Genomic DNA, 23,214 nt, shown 5'->3' with positions numbered 1-23,214 from the left:
AGATATTAAGTCACTTGCCCAATACCACACAGCTGGTAATTGTCAGTCCTGGGAATGGAGGCCCAGACTAAATCTAGAGTCAGGAGTGACAGAGCATCCACTAACTGTTCATCAGGTTGACTATAATTGGAAACCAAAGATGCATAAGCCAGGGCCCAGATCTTAAGGTGCCAACAAAACAGGTTTTAAGTATAACAAACACATATATATTGTTAGTGGGATATGGGAGACTATAAAAATATGCACTTAGTTAGCACTAAGTATTCAGCAAAAGAAGAGCTCTTGAATTTTGTAGGAAATGTTTCAGGGCAAGTATAAGACTAGAATCATTTATTTAAAAAATCAGGTAAACTTTAGATAAGCTTAAAGGTGGAGGAAGTAACTTTGGTATGAAAGCCATGAATCATATGAAGTATTAGGGTATAGTAAAAAAAAAAAAAAAAAAAGATAAACATAATGGTTGAAAGTCTAGATTTTTAACTTCCTAGCAGTGACATTTTAGAAAATTGCTCAAACTCCTCTGACATTCAATATTCTCATTGCAAAATGTGTTTTAAAACTTCTACTTAAAATTATATGGATGTATGTTGCAAACCAAAAAAGTAGCTTCCATTAGCAGTTTTATACATATATTAAACAGCATGGGAACTGCCTTCTCTTCATTTTGCCGAAAGGCAGACACCTCATATAATGTTGTTTCTGTTTGTCTCTCTTTTCTGACCCAGCCCCAGTGAAGAATGCGACCATACATTATATGATTCTTTATTGTCTTTCATTTGGAACTTTTTTTTTTCTTTTCTCTTTGTGTAGTATAAGTTTTGTTGGTCCTGGGGTTTTTTGCTGTTGTTGTTGTTGTTTTTAATTTAATTTTTATTGAAGGATAATTGCTTTTGGAACTTATTTCTACACATCTATGAAATCCTAAAGGCAAACCTAACCCGAAGCACCCTCTTTCTTCCAGTCACCCTATTCGTAGAATCCAGTTCCATCAGACCAGCTTCTGAGTGATGAGGATAATGGCTAATAATGGCTTAATGTGTTATTCCCTCGAAAGTATGTATGTTTAATAATAGTCCCCAACGTCCTATAGCTAAAAATTGAAAAGTAAAATAATTTCACATCTTCTAGAAATAATGAGAAGGAAAGCTGAAATTCTGGGACAGGAGGGCCACTGGGTCTTCATTAAATCACATTGCTCAGGAGCTGCAGCCTTTCTGAAGACACTATAATACGTTAACCAGTAGTAAAATAACCAATATTAAAATCAGAGCGAAATATCAGTTAAGAGTCTTAGGATGTTGCTGTCAAATAACCAGTTCAGCAATCAGCATTTCAAGACTAAAAAGGAAGGCTTTGATCTTTTGTGTGTGTTAGTTACTCAGCCGTGTCTGACTCTTTGTGACCTCATGGACTGTAGGCCGCCAGGCACCTCTGTCCATGGAGTTCTCCAGGCAAGAATACTGGAGTGGGTTGCCACTTCCTTCTGCAGGGATCTTCCCAGCCTAGGGATCAAACCCAGATCTCCTGCATTGCAGTCTGATGCTTTACCATCTGCACTTCTAGGAAAGCCCTTTGATATTTTAAGATTTCTTAATAAAGAGACAACATTAAAATAGCAACATGTATGAAACCTGAATGGAGGTGGGTACATGGATTCTGTTAAATTGGTTTCTGTATATTTTTGTATGTTTTAAGCATTTCTTAACCTGAAAGTGAAAAATTGTAAAATCAAAAATAAAAAAGTTTTTATTACAATGGATACAGAAATATGTTCAACAACTAATTCCAGTGTTAATATTTCTCATCTTGCACCTTACTACTAATCCTCTGGCAACTAAGTATGTCAGGTTGTATAAGACACATCTGGATGAAACAAAGCACTTTATCTCAAATTCTTAAGAATTCAAGACCTAGGTTAAGATATTGCTTTGAGGACTTCTAAAACCAAAAATTTTAACAAAAGTATCACAACTTAGTAGGGTTTTTTTTAGCCTAATAATATAGCCAATAAAACTGCATTGATACGATTTGCCAAAACGATAATAAATAATGTAATGCACACAAATAGTATCATGTAAACCAGATATTTCAAGAAACTTGACGCTAATTTATAATCAATTTTATAATTTACAGTTTTCAGAGAACTTTCAGCTGTATTATTTCACTTAATGGTAGAAACTATAGCTTGTATATTCGGTAGGGAAAAGAAAAAAAAGAGTTAATTCAGCACAAGTCTCGACATGCCAGCTGATAAAGCTAGCCTTTGGCATAGTTTCAGTTAAAGACGGCTTTCTTGAGTTAACTTGTTGAAATTGCTCAATATGCTAATTGTATAAATGATGGCTTGATATAAGATTGTAATAATTTATTTATATTTTTCTACAAAGTTTGACAGTTTAATAGTCAACAGTTTCATGCTTCCACATTTGAACATAAATTTCAATCTGAAAACAAATTATTAGAGAACAAGAGGCAGCAAAAACTAAATAATCACGTCATCTGATCACTGTACAGACTGAAACTTGATGCAAAAGTGCTATATTTAAAATATACTTAAATTATACAAGGATAATTTCCAAACTACTTTTCAAAAAAGGTGCAAATATTTTTTTTAAAAAAGCAAACACAGCCCAAGAGCCTGGACTTCTGTGATACAGACCTCTACCACCACCCCCCAGTTCTGAGGATCCCTGCAGGCAACCAACTGCTGTATCTGTGGAATGTGCTCTTTGAACTGTACAAAAGCCTTCAGCCCTTCCTGCATTCTGCAAACAAAAACTGCCAAGTGCAATTATTTCTCTGATTTAACGTAATACAAATGTTACTTCTCTGCCCTCAACTCCCCTAGTACTAGTGATGGCCTATAATATATACATTTTTATAAATGCCCTGTAAAAGATTCATTTTCCTAATCAAAATTGAATTTGTTTTAGAAGTGTAATAGTTCAACTGAATATAATATAAAATTCAACAGGCACCATATTCCCTTTTGTGTATATGTTTTAAGAATTCTATTTCTATAGACGGATTCGAGGATTGAATGGGATTAGTTCTTTTAATTATATGACTAGGATCTTTAGCTTGAAATCTTTCTTACAAAAAAAAAAAAAAACGACAAACACAATAGTTGTTTATATTCAATTCATTTACCAAAAAAACTCATTTGAGCTAGTAAGAATATGTCCTTTCAAATGTGAATATCTCTTGATATTCAGAAGAAAATGAAAAGTAAAAGGCAAAATAATTCCTAAGATAGAGTTGTGTAGATATTTAAACTCACCTACTAGTTAAATGTTAGAATAGTGCATTCTCCTAGCCTAGATCCAACATAAGCTGCTTTTCTTCATTGAGCATATCCTTGGCATTATGCATACCTGAGCATTTTTCTTTCTGAAACAATAATATTGAATCCAGTACTGAAGAGTTAGTTCTATTTTCCATGAACATTAATGTTTCCGACTATTGGTGTGTATAAACAAATTATTAGCTGCATCACTTCATTGGAAAATATTTGAAGTTTTGTAAAATTAAGTTATGAAGAGATAAGATACTATCACTTATTTTGTACCCCAAAATAATTATCAAGTAGAATCAACCATTATAGCAGATTCTAGGAAAACGTAAGACATGCTTTTTTCCAGAAAAACTTAACAATCAAGTTGAAGGGAGAAAGACACAAATACATAAAGCAACTAGAAAATAAGAAACAATAAACATGATGCATATTTGTCACTATTAATTAAAAGTAATTTGTTCATTTCATGGCCTATTTAAATGAAGTTTGACCTCATATCCTTTTTGAGAACCAGAGGCATCTTAGGGTGTTACAAACAAAGCTGAGCTAAACTGGATTAGAAGTTGTATCATCCTACAGATAAGGATTCCTCTATTCCTTCTATCAAACATTTTATTTATCAGTCTTATCACTTCTTCTCACTGATGACATAAAAGATTTTTTAGCTACTTAGTTCATATATTATTTTATTTTTCTTATTGATGCTGTTGTCTAACAAAGGATAGTTAAAAACTGATGCTTCAAAGTCAGACAGGTGAAGGTTCAAATTCTGGTTCTATAACAATAACTGGAGCAGCTACTTAACTGTTCCAAGTCTCAGGTACATCTTCTGCAAAATGTACACAGGTGACATAAAGGAAGGTGTCATTGACAACTCTGAAGGCTCATAGTCTCAGAGAAGCTGTGCTTAAACTGTGTCTTGAAGGACAGTAGGGTGTTCATCTACCACAAAGGCAGAGGAGTATTTTCCAACAAAAAGAGCAAAGCATGCAGAGGCGTCAAGTGCAAGGTATCTTTGGGGAATCACTACACAAAGAGCAGTTCTGAAACATTTCAGGTTGCAAGAGGTTAGGATAAAGAGGGCTAATATGTATATTATTCTTTTGTGCTTAGATTGTACATAAAATATAATTACAAAGTTTGAAGTCTTAGGATCACCCAGATTTTTGCCCCATGCATCCATTATCAAGTCCTAGAGAAGGAACAATATGCACACAAGCCACAAAACACAAAAGAACTCAAAGCCATTAATTAATGAAATCACGTCAGAGTAAGTGAAGTAAAAAAGAAGAGTCTAAAATATACTGAGTAGAAAAAGATGACACTAGAGGGGACAAGCATGGTCCAAACATCCAACCAGTCCATTCTAAGGAGATCAGCCCTGGGATTTCTTTGGAGGGAATGATGCTGAAGCTGAAACTCCAGTACTTTGGCCACCTCATGTGAAGAGCTGACTCACTGGAAAAGACTCTGATGCTGGGAGGGATTGGGGGTAGGAGGAGAAGGGGACGACAGAGGCTGAGATGGCTGGATGGTATCACTGACTCGATGGACTTGAGTCTGAGTGAACTCCGGGAGTTTGTCATGGACAGGGAGGCCTGGTGTGCTGCGATTCATGGGGTCACAAAGAGTCGGACATGACTGAGCAACTGAACTGAACTGACTGACAGAATACTCTGAAGAGTTAGTTCATATTTTACCCTAAGGTCAAGAGAAAACAAATGCAAAATTTTAAGAAGAAAATAAATATTATCCAATCTTTTTTTAAAAGGCAAGTTGCTACCCTGTGAGTCAGAAGGCAGCATTAAGATAAAGGGCATTAAGAATTTAGTAAAACAGGTAGTCACTGCAGTGATCCAAGTGAATGTTTTAGACTAGCGTAGTATCACTGGGAGGTAGAAAAAGAAAAACATTTTGATCAAATTTGGAGATTTAATTAATGAGACTAGGATACTTTGGCCACCTGATGTGAAGAGCTGACTCATTAGAAAAGACCCTGATCTTGGGAAGATTGAAGGCAGGAGGTGAAGGGGACGACAGAGGATGGGATGGTTGATGGCATCATCGACTCAATGGCCATGAGTTTGAGCAAGCTTCAGGAGATAGTGAAGAACAGGGAAGCCTGGCATGCTGCAATCCATGGGATCACAAAGACTCTGACATGACTGAGTGACTGAACAACAACAAAGGAGAGTAAACAGAAGAATAAAGGAGATGTTCAAGCAACCCAATGTTAGTGATCCAACATTTCTGACATAGGCAACTGGGAGTATAATGGTGCTTGCTATTCAGTAAGACATAACACAGCATAAAAGAAGCATATTTTCCATCATATTTTTATAGGTGAGACAAGAGTTGACAATGAGCTGAATTTTAGATGGATCCCTGTGGGACATTTAAGTAAAGATAACAAGAAGAAAGTTGTAAATGCATATCTCACACTCAGAGGTAAAATATGAGCTAGAGATGCAAAAGTGGGAGCCCCAACACTAAAAGTGGCAATCAGAGCTCTGGTAGTAAGGGAGCTCATCTAGAATAATGAACACACAAAATGAAAAGATGAAGAGAGAATACAGGAAAATACCTATATTTATCAATGGGCAAAGGAAAGACTCACAAAAGAGACTTAGGAAAAGGAGTAAGTGGGAGAATATGCCATGAGAACATGAGCTGATAAAATAAGGAAGCAGTCAGCTGTGTTAAGTATTTCAGGAAAGGCAAAGGACAGAAACCGCCCTAAGATTTATCAACACTAATATCACTGAGAGACTTCTGATTAAGCACAGCAGTCTGTTGTTGTCCTTCAGTTGCTCAGTAGTGTCCAGCTCTCTGCTACCCCATGGACTGCAGCATGCCAGGCTTCCCTGTTCTTCACCATCTCTTGGAGTTTGCTCAAACTCATGTCCATTGAGTCAGTGATGCCATTCAACCATCTCATCCTCAGCCTTCCCCTTCTCCTCCTGCCTTCAATCTTTCCCAGCATCAGGGTCTTTTCTAAGAGTCTGCTCTTTGTGTCAGGTGGCCAAAGTATTGGAGCTTCAGTACTAGTTCTCCCAATGAATATTCAGGGTTGATCTCCTTTAGGATTGACTGGTGGGATTGCCCAGGGACTCTCAAGAGTCTTCTCCAGCACCACATTTCAAAGGCATCAATTCTCCAGTGTTCAGCCTTTTTTTATTGTCCAGCTCTCACATCTGTACATGACTAATGGAAAAACCATAGCTTTGACTACATGGATCTTTGTATGCAAGTAATGTCTATGCTTTTTAAGACGCTGTCTAGATTTATCATTGATTTTCTTCCAAGGAGCAAGCATCTTTTAATTTCATGGCTGCATTCACTGTATGCAGTGATTCTGGAGCCTAAGAAAATAAAGTCTGTCACTGTTTCCACTGTTTCCCCAACTATTTGCCATGAAGTGATGGGACGGGATGCCATGATCTTCGTTTTTAGAATGGTGAGTTTTATGCCAGCTTTTTCATTCTCTTCTTTCACCTTCATCAAGAGGCTCTTTAATTCCTCTTTGCTTTCTGCCATAACGATGGTGTCATCTGCATATCTGAGGTTATTGATATTTCTCCCTGCAATCTTGATTCCAGCTTGTGCTTCCTCCAGCCCAGCATTTTGCATGCACAGCAGTCTAAACACATGTAATTACATTCACTCCTTTACAAAGTACTAATAAAGTGACAATACAAGAATGAAAAGTTATGAACCCATGAAAAGGATCCTAGCTGAAGGGGTGACACCCAACAAGACATGACAACACATCTTTGTATGCATTACATGGTCTAATACATATCTTCAAAGAAACTTGTTCAAGGAATCAATCAGTACATTATTCAATCATGTAGTCCCCTCTTGTAGAAAAGGAAACTGTTCCAGGAGTCAAAAAAAAAAAAATTCAGAAGAGAAATTACACAGGCATTACACTCCAGGAAAAATTCTCAAAGCTGATGACAATAGCCCTGTCTCTCTCTGAGTGAACTCAGAAACTACTATATTTACATTTTTAGATTTTTTAAGGTAAATAAGTACCTACTATAATATAGCATAGTTTATTTTCTCTCTCTTTTTTTTTAATTCAAAGGTGGGACTTGAAGAAAATGATCTTTGTTAATTAAGCAAAATATAGTTCCTTTGAGTTATAAAAAGAGCAAACCCAGAAAACTATGCTGTGTTACAGTAGGGACTTGTCATCAGTTTTGAGAAACTTTTTTCTGGGGTATTATTCCTGTTACACAGGACGATACTAATTTCTCAGCTATTATAATTCATACTCATTTCATTTCAATGTGATCTTCCAAAGGATTGCACTTCAAGGCAAAAGCTTCTATTCACCTTGTAGTACAGTGTAAAGAGGCAATACACTTTCTGAGAAAGTCCAAATCAATTCATTCACCCAATATGTATTAAATGTGGACTGTGCACCAGTACTAATCTGAGCAGCAGGGACACAGAGTTGACTGTGGTATATAGAAATTTATACAACACTGCATGAAAAGTACTGAGTGGAAAACAGGATGGCATCTACACTGATTCTTAAAATCTAATAGAAAACAAAAATTACTGTTTTTAATATTTTCATTAACCATCATATTCATCAGCATTCATCTCTATAATGAAACTATTGAGAAATTACATTTCTTAAAACACCTCAATTCATGATATATTAGATTTAAATTCAAATATAACTAGATTTAAAATAAGACAAATTTAATCTCAGATCACTTTAACCATAAGAAAACAGGAACACAATAGAAATGCTATTTTTAAACTGCACAACAAAGCTAAAATTTTCTTTTGCACAAAGATTCTAAGACCCAGTTAAGTGAAAAGGTTTTTGAGAAATTAACAAGCTGGCAATAATTGAAGGCTCAATTAAAATGTACCTGTACTAAGGGTTTACTCTGAAAAATCAACATTAAATTTTGAGTTGAAATTTGGTTTGTTAGTTCAAAACACACTTGTTGGTTGAGAGAAGACTGTCAATATCTACAATGAAAAAAGAGGGAGACAGAGTAACATGTGTAGCAACATGCACTTCTCATCTGAAGAGGGAAACTAAAGGTTGACTAGATTAAGATTAATTAAAGATCCTGGCGGGGAAAAGGGCAATGAGAAATGGAAATTATTTTTTTTAATAGTGGTAACAGATAAACTAACTGAATTCTTTCTTTAAGAAAAATATTGACTTATCTCACTAATAGGATCAAACCTAAGACTTGAGATTAAAGGTCTTCCTTTGGTCATCCTAAGCTTCCCTGATAGTTCAGTTGGTAAAGAATCTGCCTGCAGGAGACTCTGATTTGATTCCTGGGTTGGGAAGATCCACTGGAGAAAGGATAGCCCAGTATTCTTGGGTTTCCCTTGTGGTTCAGCTTGTAAAGAATCTACCTGCAGTGGGGGAGACCTGGGTTCGATCCCTGGGTCGGGAAGATCCCCTGGAGAAGGGAAAGGCTACCCACTCCAGTATTCTGGCCTGGAGAACCCATGGAGGGGTCACAAAGAGTCTGACATGACTGAGCGACTTTCACTTGGTCATCCTACCAATACTAACTTTTTCTGTTCTTACATTGAACAGAAAATATAAATATCTTAGTATTACTGACTAAAAACTATAAAATAAAAGCATATGCCACTTTAATAAAACTCAGTGGGAGTGGCACAAAGCAAATGTTTGGAGCAATTCACCATTTTGCTTAGGATCAAATCTTTAATAAGAATATCACGAGTGTGTAACTCTATCAGTCAAATTATATAAACTTTCCAAACTATCTCAGTATATAATGCCATTGGGTGATTAAATATCAAAATCAAATATATGCAATGACTCTTGTTATACAGGTAAGAACAGAACTCTAGTAAATAGATTTCAAAAATAGAAAGAAGCTACTTTAAATGTATGGTGGGAGAGCTTACATGACTTGTAATGGACACTAGAATGAGCACTGTGCAGCAATATAATCAATTAATTAATAAGCAATATAATTAATATGCTTAATCCAAGAGTGAAAACAATAATAATGGAAGCTCTTTACTTAATCTAAATGCCAGGAGCTCTCGCCATTAAATTTTCCCCAAATCATCTGGCCCTAAGCTTTACATAATGCTCTTTAAAAAAAGCAACATTTATACTCTGTACTTGAGTATGATTTATAATGAAATAAAAAGTATCACTTTGTGATATAACTCAATTAGACATATAGCAGTACATTGTAAAAATAAAGATGTAGTATTCTAAAACTCAGATATTCTACTGTAAGTTACAACCTTAACAAAAGTCTCAAACATGTACACAAAAAGAAATATACAGATACATTCACTGCATTAGTGTTTGGAATAATTAAAAAACTGAAAACAGTTGAACTGTTCATTTACTGAAGAAGGATTTTTTTTTTTTTGAAGAAGGATTTTAAAATAGCTATGCTTGAATGAAACCATGGAATGTTTGGAGCAATTAAAACCTAAGTATTATCCACAACAATGGTAAAAACAGAAAAAGACAATTTCAGTGTTGGCAAGAAATGGAGAAACATTGATGCATGAGTTGATGGGACATCGTGCGTCAATGATGGGACAGTAAATTGGGATATAAACTTTATAAGACTGCATGGCAGTGTCTACTAATGTTGACAGTGACACTACATAAAGGTAACTAAGGATATAGACACTAAGGGCTTCCCAGGTGGCTCAGTGGTAAAAGAATCCACCTGCCCATGCAGGAGACCTGGGGTCAATCCCTGGGTCAAGAAGACTGCTTGGAGCAGGAAATGGCAACCCACTCTAGTGTTCTTGCCCCGAAAATCCCATGGACAGAGGGGCCTGGTGGGCTACAGTCCATAGTATAGTATAGTGAAGTCAGTCATGTCTGATTCTCTGTGATCCCATGGACTGTAGCCTTCGAGGCTCCTCCATCCATGGGATTTTCCAGGCAAGGATATGGACTGGGGTCAAAAGAATTGGACATGACTGAGCAACTAAAACAACAAAACTGAGCAACTTTTCCAACAAAGGTCTGTCTAGTCAAAGCTATGGTTTTTTCAGTAGTCATGTATGGATGTGAGAGTTGGACTATAAACAACGCTGAGTGTCGAAGAATTGATGCTTTTGAACTGTGGTGTTGGAGAAGACTCTTGAGAGTCCCTTGGACTGCAAGGAGATCAACCAGTCCATTCTAAAGGAGATCAGTCCTGAATATTCATTGGAAGGACTGATGCTGAAGCTGAAACTCCCATACTTTGGCCACCTGATGCGAAGGACTGACTCACTGGAAAAGACTGTGATACTGGGAAAGATTGAAGGCAGGAGAAGGGGACGACAGAAGAAGAGATGGTTGGATGGCATCACCGACTCAATGGACATGAGTTTGAGTAAACTACGGGGGTTTGGTGATGGACAGGGACACCTGGCGTGCTGCAGTCCATGGGGTCGCAAAGAGTCGGACATGACTGAGTGACTGAACTGAAATGAGCAACTAAGCACACGCACAGACACTAAGTTGACACAATGATGTAGATATTTTATCATACAAAATTTCTCCTCCAAGCTATACAGATATGCATAAAAATATGAAAAGGATATATACAAATGTCCTAATAGTGAAAACAATACAAATATCCCAAAGTCAAGTGTAAATAAACAAACAGTGGTATATTCACATAATGGAATACTATATAGCACTCAGAATAGACCCTTAACTACACACAACAACGTGGAGGAAGCATGTAAACCTAAAAATGTCAGACACACACAAAAGACTATGTACTAAATGATTCCATTCATATAACATTTCAAAGCACAAAACTAATCTATGTGTTAGGGGTCAGAATACTGATTCCCTGGCAGGGGTGGGGAGGGATAGTAACTTCTGAGTGGGAGCTTCTGAGACCTGGTAGTGTGCTATTTCTTTAGCTGGGTACTGATTACACAGATCTGTCCATTCTGTGAAAATTCACCACAATGTTCATATATAACTTCTGCAGTTATCAGTATGTAACTGCAAAACTCATAAATGTACAAGGTTTACTTTAATACTAGCTAACTTAAAAAACCTAAGAAATCAGACCTGTGTTTATCACCATGGATAAGGCCCCTAAATATAATTTTTGAAAGCAAAACTTCTTCAGAAGGGCAGATTTAATATGATGTCACTCACATAAATGTTAAAATCACAAAAAAAGAATAAGAATACAGATAAACACCAAATTCAGTAAATTTCTCTAGAGAGAGAGAGACAAGAAGAGAGCACACAGTTTTTGCTTTATTTGTGGTATTGTATTTTTTAAAAAAAGAAAGACAGATTTGAATATAACAAAATATTCACATATGTCAAATTTGAATATGTGAGTGCTTACTGTGTTATCTTGTGTATTTCCACAAGATTTTAAAATAAAAATCTTAAAGAGAGTTACCACTTTGGATTCTAGAGTGAAGAGAATCTTTAAAATAATTTTCAGGGAAAGACATTCTTAACCAATTTGCCCAGATCAGCTGACCAAGAAATGCTTTTATATATAGCTTAAGTATCTGAGATAGTGGATGGCTATTTATTTAGGTAAAAAATCTACTAAAATATACTCTCTATATTGAAAAGTGGTACAGTCTTACTTGCAAAAAGATAAGTTGGTCCTTTTAAGTTGTACAATAATAAAAATTATTGAACATTTAAGAGAGTTCAGCAGAAATGATCTTTAGGAGAAAATATACCTTCAAACTATATGCATTTTCCCCAAGGCCACTATGTTGTTCTCATACTGTTCTATTGGGCTATAATAAAAATGAAGCATTTAAGTGATAATTGCATGGGTAGAATCATCACCTCCACAAAACTATTAATAGATCATCGATACTCCCACTAAGGGCTTCCCTGGTAGCTCAGCTGGTAAAGAAACCACCTGCAATGCAGGAGACCCTGGTTCGATTCCTGGGTCGGGAATATCCCCTGAAAAAGGGATAGGCTACCCACTCCAGTAGTTGTGAGCTTCCCTGGTGGCTCAGCTGGTAAAGAACCGGCCTGCAATGCAGGAGACCTGGGTTTGATCCCAGGGTTGGGAAGATCCCCTGGAGGAGGGCACGGCAACCCACTCCAGTATCTTGGCCTGGAGAATCTCCATGGACAGAGGAGCCTGGTGGGCTGCAGTCCATGGGGTCACAAAGAGTCGGGACATGACTGAGCGAATAAGCACAGCATGGCACATACCCACTAAAAAATAGTCATTCATCCCAGGAATATCCAGTCCCTTTTTTCAGATATCACTTTGCATCATTAGCTTGGAAGTAGACTCAAAAGGGTAATTAATCCTTCAAATGGATTTGGAGATTACCATCTATTTTGTGTTTAATAAGTTTTGTCTTTACTATCTTAAAATAGAAGAGATATACAGGACTACAAAAGTTTTAACTAGTTTGCCTTTTTTAAAAAATAATAAGCACTTAAAACCAATATGTCAGGCTTTTGTGATAAGGTACATAGCTGGATGAGTTTTAGCCTTGCATTTAAGCATTCTGTTTCTTTGTTACAATCCTCCCTTGAGGGTCTGAGAGCAATCCATTCATTAAGATTCTAGGGAGTCATTCGGCAGTCACAAGACACATTCAGGTGGGTTACTTTCTTAAGACATTAACAGCTGCTTTTGCAAAAAAGCTTACATCATTGTAAGAGAACATGGATATTACACCTCATTTTGTTGAATTACTATCTTACAAAGATTCAAATCAGTTAGGAAGACAGCTGTAAAAAGCTGCCCTAAGAAACTGGTGCTTTGTTATCTAATGAAAACTAAATCCCATGAATATCAATTTTTTGGGAAGATTCAACTCCTCCTCTTTTTTTTAAATTATTTTGTTTTCCATATTCCTATATAGCCTCTCAAATTGACCAAAGCAAATCTTTTTGAACCCCCCAAAAATGTAGGATATATATCTATATATCATCCTCTGATATATCATTGAAGGAGAAAAAAATTCCTCTATTGCCTGCTGGGAATTTGTAAAAGAAACATAAACATTCTTTAGATCTTCTTTTAAGAATTTATAAAAATTCCAGGTAGGTTAATATAAAGTTACAGAAATACTAGGCCACAAAGAAATAATAACTTTTTAAGTATTTCCATGCGGTGATAGAAATCATATTTCCTGAATTATGGAACTATATCCTTTCCAGAATAATTATCTGCTTCAGAATTTAATAAATAGAATAAATTACTATGTATTGCACACTGCTATATATAGAGACAAAGATGGAGACATATATAAACACATACATACATGAAAACATACGCACATACTTATATTTAACAAACATTTCTACATGCATAGAAAAGGTAAGAGATCTCTACTATTAAGTGCCTATTCTGTGCCACGTATTTTTAAAGTTTGATCATTCAATCTTCACAAAACCCTATATGAAAATCATTTTTTTCACATATAAAACTTACCAAGATCAATATAAAAAATATATGGCTGAACAAACCCAGGTGTGTCAAATGCAAAAATGATCTTTCTTCCACGGTATGCTTAAAGTAAGTTTTAGGCAAATTTTAAGTATTGTGTGGTATCACTTTAACATAGAAAAAAATTCATTCTGGCATTATGAAGAACCATAGCTGGTTTTTCAAACAAAATCTGATTTTATTCCCAAAATTTCAATATGGCAAAAGAAAAGTTGTTACAAAGATAATTCTTGGTTGAATATGTTAAAAATGTAATTCCCTGGTAATCTGGGTTTTGGCCAAGACAAATCAAAATCAAAGATATTTTACAAATGCCAAGTTTTCAGGGAAACAAAAAAAATGCAATAGCAACAGATGCATTCTCCCTAGACATTTGTGTTGAGCCTAGCCATATCCAGAGTTTGAAGAAAAGGGGGATTTTTAAATTTCAGTTTTATGAATAATAAATTTCTGGTTTCTGTTAATGTCAACTAGTTAAATAAGATTATACTCACTCCTTCAAACATTAAATATTAGAATATACTGAGAATGAAAGAAAAAATAAGGAGGAAAAAGAGGAAAAGGAGGAAGAAAAAAGAAAAGCAAAAAAAAAAATGTTAGAGGCTAGCAAAAAAAAATAAACATATCTGGTACTTTTTAAACTGAAACTGCATTTGAAAATTTCTATCCAAAGAGAGAATACAAAGTGCATCTGTTTTTCATTTCTTTTACAACATGCTAACATTAAAATTTACAAATTAAAATCCCAATTAAGTGTCTCAGGAGGATGGACCACTGCATAAAATGCATTAAATTTTAAGAAGCTACAAAAAACTCAGTAAACATCATTTCTTTACTACAGAATGGGTTTTGGGTATATGGGTTTGGGGTAAAAACATATATTTTTTTTTTTTTAATTCAAAACTGAACTATCTATCTTAAGACAAGTTTATTCTACATAAATTTTCATAAAAAGTTAACTAAATATATGCAAGCACAAAGGTTTTCCTATATTGATATTAGCACTTTCCCCAAGTAAAACACATTCCAGCAGATCTTCCCAACTTAGGAATTGAACCAGGGTCTCCTGCATTGCAGGCAGATTCTTTACCAGCTGAGCTCTCTGGGAAGTGCTTTACAAAATCAGAAAATAATGATTTTAAAACCCTATCTTTTTAAAAAGCTTGAATATCCAGAGTAGACAGATCAAATATGATACTATGTCACTTTTTCTCAGAATTCTACTTAACAGAATCATTTTAAGATTGCTTTCTTAATTTTTAAAAAATTATATTTGACATGCAAAAACATATCTAAAGTAAAGCATGATTCATTTATTTAGAACAGTTTTACTTTTATAGAAAAATTCAACTGAAACTACACAGTTCCCATATACATCTTTTCCATCTCCAAAACACATCTTCTATTATTCAGATTTTGCAATACTGTGCTATATTTGCTACAACTGATGAACCATGTTAAAACATAGTTATGAACTTAAGTCTAGAGTTCACACTAGGGTTCACTGTTTGTGTTGTATAGTTCCACAATTATACAGCTGACAAACACATAATACTATGTACCCGTCATTAAAGAACCTTACAGAATAGGTTCACCACCCTACAGATCTCCTGTGCTCTGCCTATTCGTCCTTCTCTCTCCTCAACCCCTGGCAACCACTGAGCTTTTTACTGTCTCCACAGTTTGCCTTTTTCAGAATGTCATATAGTTGGAATCTCAGTATGTAGGCTTTACAAATGATTTAACTCACTCAGTGATATTCATTTAAGGTTCCCCATGTCTTTTTGTGGCTTAATAGGTCATTTCTTTTCATCAACTGAATTAACAGTCCATTGTCTAGCTATATCACAGTTTGCTTATCCACTTATCTAGTAAAGGGCATTCTGTTTGCGTCTTAGTTTTGACAATTATGAATAAAGTTTACATAAACATTGTACAAATTTTTCATGGACATGTTTTCAACTCATTTGGGTAACTACCCAGGAGTGCAGTAGGTGGGCTGCATAGTAGTGAAGACTGTATGTATGCTTATCTTCATAATAAACTGCCAAATTATTTTCCAGAGAAGCTGTATTCATTCCCCCCAACAACAAATCAGAGACCTTGCTGCTTGTTTCACATCCTTGGCAGCATTTGGTGATGCCAGTATTTTGAATTTCAGCCATTCTACGAGGTAAATTCAGTTCAGTTTAGTTCAGTCGCTCAGTCCTGTCCGACTCTTTGTGACCCCATGAATCGCAGCACGCCAGGCCTCCCTGTCCATCACCAACTCCCAGAGTTCACTCAGACTCACGTCCATCGAGTCAGTGATGCCATCCAGCCATCTCATCCTCTGTCGTCCCCTTCTCCTCCTGCCCCCAATCCCTCCCAGCATCAGAGTCCTTTTCCAGTGAGACAACTCTTTGCATGAGGTGGCCAAAGTACTGGAGTTTCAGCTTTAGCATCATTCCTTCCAAAGAAATCCCAGGGCTGATCTCCTTCAGAATGGACTGGTTGGATCTCCTTGCAGTCCAAGGGACTCTCAAGAGTCTTCTCCAACACCACAGTTCAAAAGCATCAATTCTTCGGTGCTCAGAACTTCTTCACAGTCCAACTCTCACATTCATACATGACCACAGGAAAAACCATAGCCTTGACTAGACGGACCTTTGTTGGCAAAGTAAGTGGTATCTTATTGTTTTAATTTACAGTTCCCTAATGATATAAATACCAAGCATCTCTTCATATGCTTATTTGCCATCAGAATTATCTTCTTCAGTGAGATCCCTCTAAAGCTCTCTCCCACTTGGAAATTGGATTATATGTTTTCTTATTGTTGAGTTCCCTGTTTATTTTGGATACCAAGTCCCTTATCAGATAGGTGTTTTACAAATATTTTCTTCCAGTGTGTGTCTTGTCTTTCAATACCCTTATCAATGTCTTTCCAAAAATAGAAGTTTTTCATTTTAATGAAGTGCAACTTATCAAGCATACTTTTTTTTTAATTTCATGGATTGTACTTTTGGTACTTTATCTAAAAAATCATCCCCTAGATTTTCTCCTATGTTACCTTCCAGCAGTCTTTTAGTTTTACATTTTACACTTAGTTCTATGATCCCTTTTTTACTCATTTCTATACAAAGGATGTGTTTTGTGTCTATTATTTTGCATAAAATTGTACAAATAGTTGTTCCAATACCACTTCTGAGATTACTGTCCTTTTTCAACTGAACTGCCTTCACTCATTTGTCAAAGATCAGTTGACTGAGCTTGTGTGGGTCTATGTCTAGGTTCTTTAGTGTCCGTTACAAAGATCTATTATTTTGTCAATACCATCCTGTCTTGATTGTGTTCGGTTCAGTTGCTCAGTCATGTCAGACTCTTTGCCACCCCATGGACTGCAGCACACCAGGCTTCCCTGTCCATCACCAACTGCCAGAGCTTGCTCAAACTCATGTCTATCGAGTCAGTGATACCATCCAACCATTTCATCGTCTGTTGTCCCCTTCTCCTCCTGCTTTCAATCTTTCCAGCATCAGGGTCTTTTCTTTAAATAAAGTCTTGAAGTCAGGTGGTGTTAGTCTTCTGGCTTTGCTCTTTTTTTTCTATTCTGGGTCTTTTGTCTTTCTCTATAAACTTAAGGACTAGTTTATCAATATTCACAAAATAACTTATGGGATTTGACTGGGATTATGCTAAATGTATAATCTTCAAGTTAATAAGATCTGACATTATAATCATATTGAGTATGTCTATCTATGAACATGGAATATCTCTCCATTTAGATATTTGATTTTATTTCATCAGAATTTTGTAGTTTTCCTAATATTGTTGTTGTAATCTACAATATTGTAATCATCTTTTGGATTTTCTACATAGATAATCATGTCATCTGCAAAAAGACAACTGTGTTTCTTCCTCCCCAATCTGTATGTGTTTTAATTCCCTTTTTTTTTAATCTTACTACTTAGGATTTCCAGTATGATACTGAATAGGATGTCTAAGAGGGGACATTTTACTTTGCAGTCTTAGTAGAGAAACATCTAGTTTCTCACTGATGATTTTGTATAAAGCAAATATTTATGCAACCACCAGCCTAGTGAATAAACAGAAAGCTGCTGAAACACCAGAAGGTCCTGGAACCTTTACCTCAATTTCAACCACCTACCTAGAACTTAACCATCATCTTTATTATGTTATAATCACTTCTTACATCCCTAAACACCAAAGTCTAGCTTTGGAACTTCATATAAAGGAAAGCATACAGCATTCATTCTTTTAGATCTGGATGTTTTTAATCAACATTATCCTTAGGAGATCCAACCTTGTTACTGTTGCTATACATTATACTTTCATTGCTGTAGAGAAGATCAGAATTTTTTTCTGTGAATGACAATGCTTTCCAATTCTTCATCAACCTCAAACCAGTACATGGTTCACTACCAACCCATCAAATTTAAATAACTTTTTAAAGTTTCCTCACAATTTTTGGTTATAAAAAAGTTTTAAGCGAAAAGCAATTGTTTTATGTCCTGAAAGCAATACTAATATTTGCAGTCTTTCTCTAAGTTGTCTATTCTAATTCAATGATGAAAAATTGTGAACTGAACTTCTAAGACTTATTTTTTATGCATAGTTTGTGCTAAATTTAAGATTTCTAACTCACAAGTATAGAATGTCAGGAATGGCCACAGTGTTTCCTGGCTCTATCAGACATTCCAAACAATAAGATTAAACGTGAACCTAGAAATGATGAGGGATTCTCACTGCAGACTTCTTTGATAACTTTGTCAGATGCTATGTGGTTAAGAATATCACATTCAAAATCTGTAAAGACTCATATTTAAATTTTGGTGATAACTGGGAGAATTTATGATTTGGTTTTATTCAACACTAGTAAGCATTTATTACCTACTGCATACTCTGGACCTTTTAGAATGAAAACAATATACTATCACTGAGTCTTTTCACTGACAAATGAAAAAGGTAATCAATTATTAAACAAAGTCAAATTTCCGGCAGTTAAGCCATCATATCACATATAAACTGCCTTACTGCAAGGATGATACATGAGGTAACTTTCCAGATAAAGGTGTTGATGATAAGAAATTTCTTCCCAAATAATTTTCCTAAAACAAGTCCTGCCTTTAGTCATCCTTCTTTCTACCAATTTCTGAATAGCAACTGAATTCTATGTTTCTATAAAATCATTAACAGACATCTTTTAAGTTCTCCCTAACAAAACAGGAAATCAGTCTTTCCAATACACTAAGCTGACAAAATTTATATATTTTTATAGTATGGATACAAAGTCAGTCCGATTCATTTTCACCATGCAAAGTGAAAAAGGACTTACTGTCTCTCTTACTGAAAGGTGGATTTAAGTAGATATATTAAGATAGTCTTATTCTCAGGTAGGAAGAAATATAAAAGAAAAAGAAGGAATCAAAGTTTAGAGCATAAAGGGATTATAATGGCACAAATGCACATACTAAATCAAAGGAAGTTACCTTCTTTTCATCAGAATACTCTCAAAATTCTTAACAGTTCTCTGCCAGAAAATAAAATTAAAATTAATCCATTTTGCATTGAGTGTTATTATTGTAAAGCATCACCTTATATTAGTTAGAAAACACTAACACAAATACAAATTTAAGTTACCAACCAAAACAAATGTATATTTTGTAGAGAAAAACAAATGCAAAGAATATTGTCATCACATATTTTTCTACTAACACCTGAGCAGCCAGCCACAAAAACAGAGATGGAAAACATAGAGTACAGATGACTTACATTTGGAGGGTTAGACTTTTTTTCTCTCTTTCAGGATTGAGGGGTTTTATTCTTTGTGCTTACAATGCTCCTTTCTCCAGGGTATTCTTCTACTTCCAGAATAGGTCAGGACAAAGCTTCAACAGACTTCTATTATTTGTTTGATCTAGGGGGAAATTATACTTTTAATCAATTATTACAAAATGCATCAAACTTTTTTCTTACTGTCCTGGGGGGTGGGGGTTTCTCATTATTTTCCTTTGGATCTGAAGTGAACAGAGAAAATAGGAATTGCCATTGTTGAATATTATAATAAATAAATCAAGTAGTTTAAATTAACACCACTAAAAGAAACCCACATCTATCTTCTTTTTCATTTTTATGGCTAAGCAGCATAGCAAGAGAAAATTAATATTCAAAATCCAAATGACTACAAAAGCCTGCTCAAATGTATTTTTAAAAGACTTTAACATAATTTTGAAAATCCATGAGTTTGAATGGACTGGCAGAGACGATTAGGTATCAAATATTTTTACTCATTCATTTTAATGTCTTAGGGCTAAAGAATTACAGGATGATTAGAAAAGTGTAAAGGAAAATCCATTTTAAAAAATTTTAATGGAATAATAAAAAAGATGATTTCAAGAGCATGAGACCGACCAGAAACAGACAATAAAGAATCTGTAGGCAGGGCAAGAAATCTAGAGTATAAACTGTGAAGATGGTACAAAGCTTGGAACTGCTATTCTAACAGAATGTTGGTCAAATTAAAGTATATGACACAAGGACATTTTAATCTGATTTTATGTTAATTCTCTAAGGAATCTATACAATGTAAAAATGCAATACATCTTACTTTCACAAGAACACAGAAACATAATACATGATTGTTTGACCTTTGGTGGTATGAAAATTCATAACCTTAAGAGAATTAATTGTATTCTACAAACTTTATCAAACTGCAGTTTTCTAATAATGGATATTTTCTGCCTCATTAAAATGAAATATTAAGATAAATGTCTTCAACTTGCACCATACTCTGGATCACACACTGTTGCCTTATCTTAAAGTCATTCATATTGCTTTCCATTAAATAATAAATTAGAATGTAGGGGGGACATTTAGAGAAAATCAGAAATAAAATATAGCTGGGGGAAACATGTCTGCTAGCACTGAAAAGTCAGTTTTTGCTCAGAAATTTAAGATTCTTTTACTTGTGATTATTATCCCCCCCCCCAAAAAAAACTATAGTGGCATATAGTAAACAAATGAAGCCCATTAATAGCTATATCATAATTGCTAAATACAAAAAAAAAAATATATGTGGGCAGAAGCATTTCTTTAAGTCATCCATCTAATCACAAATTGGTACTTGTGTGAGCCTCTGTTGATTTTAACCAGTGTAAGCGGTACTTGCAATCACTTACCTGGAATATCACAAAATTATTTCTGGTGAAACAAACAGAAATCTGACTATCAAAAATTAATGTTACTGAAGGACAAAATTCATTCAAGGCTAGATTTTAGGATTACAGAAAACTGGTATACTTTGTTTTAGAAAGATCAACTAATCTTGGTGTAACTCAATAGTCTTACTATTAAAGGTTATCAACATACATTCTATATGAATATTTCCATATGGCTTTTCAAACATAGGTAGTCCTACTTTAGTTTCAAGAACACAGAAATGGTTTTGCTGTATTTTGGATCAGTGCAATATCAATGAACATTCCTTTAGGGAAGCCTTTTGAACTGACAAAGGGTGAATGATTGACATCAGTAACAAACACTTTTTGTTGTCCTGGAATGACATGTCATTTATAGCAATACCTATGCTAATTAATGCCACACATATCTACCTGATGTGTCAGAGAAATATGCCAGACCCTTCACAGAATATAGTGTGAGTTCAACTAAAATTCCATTAAAGATATAGATATGCATTCCTTTGCTATAAAGAATTGATCTCTCTCTCTCTCTCTCTCTCTCTCTATATATATATATATATGTATATATACACACACACACACACACATATATATATATACACATACACATAGAATATACTTTCTATGATAGAGAAAAATTCACTTTTATATACAGTTAACTATACCTTATCTATTCCATTGGTAAAACTTTTTACAAAAAGCAAACTCTACCTTGTTCAAACACACAATAATCTGAACCCTAAAAAATACAGAACATAATGTACTAAAACACTAGTTGGGGTCTTCAGAAACTACACTATCATGACACTTTACTCTTGTTCCCAGATTCTCTCAACTCCACCAGTAGATTATTAACAATTAGAACTATACATTAATCATTTTCATCTCCCCATTCCCTAGGACACAATTTGGTATAATGGGTACCATCTTTTTTTTTTTTTAATATAGAGTTAAGGTCAATAAAGACATCAAAATTATGTATCACAATTTTGTCAGTGAATTCAGTATTTACAAAGAAACAATTGCTTCTGATAGCAACTGAAACCCTTACTCATTAAATCAGATATGCTAGTAAAGAATTCATCTCACTGTCTGGAACAGAGCACTCAAAAAATGTGAACTATATAATCAGATTTAACATCCATTCCAGATTGCCTAGGATAGATGAGGTTTGTACTTAATTCAATTATTAAAAGCTAGCCCTTTTCTTTTCAAAAGTGTCCCAGTTTCGATGATAACTCTATATATTTTTCCAAAGTATAATTAATTATAATTCATCTATATGATTATTTCTTTTTATCAAGTTACTGTTTTTCATTTTCTTGTTTTCTATGATGCTGTTGACATGATAAAAGAATTTTACTAAGATTGGAATGAACAACATTTAATCCTTTTAATATCAATACATTCACACAGATGGTCAAAGGTTTACTAAATCCTCACATCCTTGAAGCTGAACATTTCATCATCAGTATAGGAATCACCTCCTAGCTGACCAAACAAAATGTGACTTCTTAATTCTTAGATTGCTTAACTTCTCTAATTCATTTAGCTTATTTTTTCATTCCTTCCTTCTTAAAACTCTACTTTTGGCCTACATGTGCCAAGTCACTTCAGTCATTTCCAGCTCTTTGAGACCCTATGGAACATAGCCCGCCAAGCTCCTCCATCCATGGGATTCTCCAGGTATCAATACCAGAATGGATATCCATGCCCTCTTCGAGAGGATAATCCCAACTCAGGAACTGAACCCACATCTCTTACGTCTCCTGCATTGGCAGTCAGGTTCTTTACCACTAGCACCACCTGGGAAGCCCTTTTGGCCTACATGACACCCTTCTTTCCTGATTCCCCTCTTACCTCGCAGACCTCCTTTTTTCATTGTCTGCTGGTTCCTATTCTTCTTCCATCTATTTCCTTAATGCTAGTTTCCCAAGACTTCATTCTAGTCCTCTTCTTTTCCTAATCTGCACTCCAGTTCTTATAATAACCATAACTTGCTGCAAGTGATGCTATATCCAGCCTACACCTTTCTCTTGACCTGCAGATTTAAAGTTCCTACTGAATTCACAATCTTGCATCCCTTCCCCTCATCCTCCAGTCTTAACTCAGAGACCAAGGAACAACCAACAGTTAAGGAAGAAGTGAAGTTCTACAAGAATTCACAGGCAGCAGAAGACAAGGGGGCTGGGTAGAGGAAACCAAACCCACTAGAATGAGACATAGTCTGTTCCTGGTATCTCATTTGTAATCCAAGCATGTTTCA

General features: G+C 35.1%; 1 protein-coding gene across 1 annotated transcript in view; it reads right to left on the bottom strand.

Moving 5' to 3' along the window:
- FOXP2 (forkhead box P2) overlaps nt 1–23,214 on the bottom strand; it is a 656,652-nt gene that overhangs the window by 553,571 nt on the left and 79,867 nt on the right. The window contains exons 3-4 of the mRNA XM_010831196.1: nt 19,522–19,666; nt 19,239–19,279 (exon numbers count right to left, since the gene is read on the bottom strand). The gene's annotated coding sequence lies outside the window, so the exon portion shown is untranslated. The remainder of the gene's footprint in view (nt 1–19,238; nt 19,280–19,521; nt 19,667–23,214) is intronic.

This window comes from Bison bison, unplaced genomic scaffold, assembly GCF_000754665.1.
Source record: "Bison bison bison isolate TAMUID 2011002044 unplaced genomic scaffold, Bison_UMD1.0 scf7180017864525, whole genome shotgun sequence".
Classification (NCBI taxonomy): domain Eukaryota; kingdom Metazoa; phylum Chordata; class Mammalia; order Artiodactyla; family Bovidae; genus Bison; species Bison bison.
This window is presented reverse-complemented; position numbering and strand designations above follow the sequence as displayed.